Source organism: Schistocerca serialis, unplaced genomic scaffold (assembly GCF_023864345.2).
Source record: "Schistocerca serialis cubense isolate TAMUIC-IGC-003099 unplaced genomic scaffold, iqSchSeri2.2 HiC_scaffold_1131, whole genome shotgun sequence".
NCBI classification, from domain to species: Eukaryota; Metazoa; Arthropoda; class Insecta; order Orthoptera; family Acrididae; genus Schistocerca; species Schistocerca serialis.
Genome location: NW_026047328.1, coordinates 15,001 through 20,000, shown reverse-complemented (window position 1 = coordinate 20,000; position 5,000 = coordinate 15,001).

Here is a 5,000-nt window from a genome sequence, read left to right as displayed (position 1 = left end):
CAAAACAGTATCGCCATCTATGCGAATCGGACAACACTACGTCCGCCATGTCGAGCGCACCACAAAACATACCGCCATCTGTAGGTCTCCCTCAGCATGAGCTCCTGCAACGACGATACCGCCATCTATGGGACGCCAAGCCGACTAAGACATCGATGGGCCCACAGTGCCCATCTTTCGACGCCACCCACAAAGCATGCAGCCTCTGTCGACCACAGCACCCATACGCCAGTGCCTCTGCCGCACGAAGTCGTGGACCGGCAATCACACCACCTGCACCCGTTCGTGCCCCACCCCAACCGCCCAACTCGCATCGCCAGCGGATGAACGGCGGACGTTTCCCGCACTCGTAAGGTGCAATTCACACCTATAACATGCGTTTCATGAAGAGATATTTCCAATATGCGACATTCCCGCTGTCCCTATTCATGAGCTGCGAGCTGTACCACGTACAAGCTACAGACGCGATCGCATTGCTCACTGTACGGATTCTCATGCTGAGCCATCAGCTAGGAAGCGCCCCATCCATGTCGGCACCCGTGGGCGTTGCACTCGCAGTCGCAAAAAACGCTGGGCAAATATATATCTCGGAAGAGTAACGACAGTCCGAGCCTCCTGGCGTTGCACTCGCAGCCGCAAAAAAACGCTGGGCACATATATGTCTCGGAAGAGTAACGACAGTCCGAGTCTCCTGCGTGGGAAGAGTCTTTCTAGGCCCTGACCCACGGGAAGGGTGTAGCTTCCCCCATCCCGGACATTTGACGTCGTCACACTACCGGTATTGACTAATAGACTGATTGCTGATAATCATTAGCCATACACTGGGGGAAACGGCCGACAGGGGCGGCAACATAGTGGAGCCGCAGTGTCACTAATGTACAGAGATAGAACAGTTTCGACTGGAACTAGAGTAACCGTATACACGGCACTGATTAGTAATAGATGCAGAGCCATCAGAATACAGATAATATATACAACCGTCCCTATACATGCTGAAAGACTCTGCACACAATGAGAACCACACGTCAGCCAGACACTCTTATCACACACTACTCTCTTATCACACACAATATCTAACCACCAGCATGGAAGAACATCCAGTGCATCCTCTCCGCCACATGACACAATCCACACTATCATTACCAGACCGGGAGGTCCACCCAGAAAACACAATATCCCACCCTTCCGACATCCGCACATTGCTCAGCTAAGCCACGAACACCCACACATGTCCTACACAGTGGTGCACCCAACATCACAATACTGCCTCCTGTCACAGCACACAAACAATGGCAGGAATGAAAGACACAGATCTGCCACAACCATGGAATCGGAGCGCCGCCTGTCATGAGCCAAAAGTGCATCCTGACGTGACAAATCGGATAATACCGCAGGCATCCAATTACGATAATCACTATCAACGAACCTGCCGCCCCCCCCCCCAATACACCTTTCCCTACAACAATGTGTATCTGAACCTACGCTATATCGTACCTTAACCTAACCTATATCGTACCTTAACCTAACCTATATCGTACCTTAACCTAACCTATATCGTACCTTAACCTAACCTATATCGTACCTTAACCTAACCTATATCGTACCTTAACCTAACCTATATCGTACCTTAACCTAACCTATATCGTACCTTAACCTAACCTATATCGTACCTTAACCTAACCTATATCGTACCTTAACCTAACCTATATCGTGCCTTAACCTAACCTATATCGTGCCTTAACCTAACCTATATCGTGCCTTAACCTAACCTATATCGTGCCTTAACCTAACCTATATCGTGCCTTAACCTAACCTATATCGTGCCTTAACCTAACCTATATCGTGCCTTAACCTAACCTATATCGTGCCTTAACCTAACCTAATTTGTGCCTTAACCTAACCTAATTTGTGCCTTAACCTAACCTAATTTGTGCCTTAACCTAACCTAATTTGTGCCTTAACCTAACCTAATTTGTGCCTTAACCTAACCTAATTTGTGCCGTAACCTAACCTAATTTGTGCCGTAACGTAACCCATGTTGTGCCGTAACGTAACCCATGTTGTGCCGTAACGTAACCCATGTTGTGCCGTAACGTAACCCATGTTGTGCCGTAACGTAACCCATGTTGTGCCGTAACGTAACCCATGTTGTGCCGTAACGTAACCCATGTTGTGCCGTAACGTAACCCATGTTGTGCCGTAACCTAACCCATGTTGTGCCTTAACCTAACCCATGTTGTGCCTTAACCTAACCCATGTTGTGCCTTAACCTAACCCATGTTGTGCCTTAACCTAACCCATGTTGTGCCTTAACCTAACCCATGTTGTGCCTTAACCTAACCCACGTTGTGCCTTAACCTAACCTACGTTGTGCCTTAACCTAACCCATGTTGTGCCTTAACCTAACCCATGTTGTGCCTTAACCTAACCCATGTTGTGCCTTAACCTAACCCATGTTGTGCCTTAACCTAACCCATGTTGTGCCTTAACCTAACCCATGTTGTGCCTTAACCTAACCCATGTTGTGCCTTAACCTAACCCATGGTGTGCCTTAACCTAACCCATGTTGTGCCTTAACCTAACCCATGTTGTGCCTTAACCTAACCCACGTTGTGCCTTAACCTAACCCACGTTGTGCCTTAACCTAACCCACGTTGTGCCTTAACCTAACCCACGTTGTGCCTTAACCTAACCTACGTTGTGCCTTAACCTAACCCATGTTGTGCCTTAACCTAACCCATGTTGTGCCTTAACCTAACCCATGTTGTGCCTTAACCTAACCCATGTTGTGCCTTAACCTAACCCATGTTGTGCCTTAACCTAACCCATGGTGTGCCTTAACCTAACCCATGGTGTGCCTTAACCTAACCCATGGTGTGCCTTAACCTAACCCATGTTGTGCCTTAACCTAACCCATGTTGTGCCTTAACCTAACCCATGTTGTGCCTTAACCTAACCCATGTTGTGCCTTAACCTAACCCATGTTGTGCCTTAACCTAACCCATGTTGTGCCTTAACCTAACCCATGTTGTGCCTTAACCTAACCCATGTTGTGCCTTAACCTAACCCATGTTGTGCCTTAACCTAACCCATGTTGTGCCTTAACCTAACCCATGTTGTGCCTTAACCTAACCCATGTTGTGCCTTAACCTAACCCATGTTGTGCCTTAACCTAACCCATGTTGTGCCTTAACCTAACCCATGTTGTGCCTTAACCTAACCCATGTTGTGCCTTAACCTAACCCATGTTGTGCCTTAACCTAACCCATGTTGTGCCTTAACCTAACCCATGTTGTGCCTTAACCTAACCCATGTTGTGCCTTAACCTAACCCATGTTGTGCCTTAACCTAACCCATGTTGTGCCTTAACCTAACCCATGTTGTGCCTTAACCTAACCCATGTTGTGCCTTAACCTAACCCATGTTGTGCCTTAACCTAACCCATGTTGTGCCTTAACCTAACCCATGTTGTGCCTTAACCTAACCCATGTTGTGCCTTAACCTAACCCATGTTGTGCCTTAACCTAACCCATGTTGTGCCTTAACCTAACCCATGTTGTGCCTTAACCTAACCCATGTTGTGCCTTAACCTAACCCATGTTGTGCCTTAACGTAACCCATGTTGTGCCTTAACGTAACCCATGTTGTGCCTTAACGTAACCCATGTTGTGCCTTAACCTAACCTATAATGTGCCTTAACCTAACCTAAAGTGCGCCGTAACCTAAACTATATTGCGCCTTAACCTGACGCACGTTGTCGCTGAACCTGCTCTGTAATTGTTATGCAACCCGTTAAAGTAGTGTAGTGTTGCCTAACCGCAACCCTCGCAATATAGTTCGCTACTCGCACTGCCCGGTCCCCTGTGTATCGCGTCATGTTAAACACCTTGCAGGTGTTGCTGACTTTCCACATGCTCCTGCTATACACTGTAGTGTGGATAGCAGCAGGACGTACATGCCCCCCCCCCTTCCCCCCTGCCTTCGCAAGCTGGTCGGTGAGAAGTTTGCATGTTCAATGCCCTTCGCATGCCGACGTACTCAGCCTACGTTGTGGTACGGCCTGTCACCTGTCCGCCGATGTACGCAAAACCCACAAACTGTACTGCACATTGCTCCGTATGTACTGAATGATACATCGTGGCCCATGTGACCGTATGACGACAGCGCCTAGCAACGGCGGACCATACAGTCCAAATATTGTGCACGCAGCTACGTGTCGTCTCCCTATAAGAGCTGGATTGCAGTGTGGTACGCCATACAGACGTGTGGGAGGAACGGACGCCCTGGATGGCGATCAGCATGAGCAGTCTGTTGATGTAGTGGAGCGTGTATTCGGACGTAGTCGTCTCTTCTCACACACCGTGATAGCATGTTGCACCGCGTTCCACATCTGCGACATGCTGCAGAGGCGGGCTGACAGTCGTTCGCGCAATGGACACCGCATACGTACGGGGTCTACCTTCCACGTGTTCTCTAGGCGTGCACATGTTGTTGCGTCTATGTGGGCAGACGTAGTGTGTTGTGACACCTGACACAGGCATGCAATACTCGTTGCAAATGGCGATGGACGTGTACGTTTGCTGGTGACGTTACGCAAATGAACAACCGGTAACCCGTTGTGGTGCGGTTGTTCTCGCTAGAGGTGAATCAGTGTTGGCGACGATCGGTCGAGCTATTAACCGGTTGTTTCAGGGATACCCACCATGCCCACGAACGTGAAAGGGGACCCACCATGCCCACGAACGTGAAAGGGGATCTGGGTGTGAGGCGATACGCGGCGGTGGCTGGGTGGGACCGTCCCCGGCCGGTGAGGGGGGGCCGCCCGGCGTGCTGGCAGCGCGGTGCGTGGGCGCACGCGCTACAGCCGGCTGGTGGGGGCGGCCGGTGGCAGGCGCGCCGGCCGACGGACGCGGCAGGCGGCGCAGCTGCGCGCCGGCGCCCCCTGCTCGCGGCGCCTTGCGGCCAAAGTAGGTCCTCGCGGGCCCGGTGCGAAGCGCGGT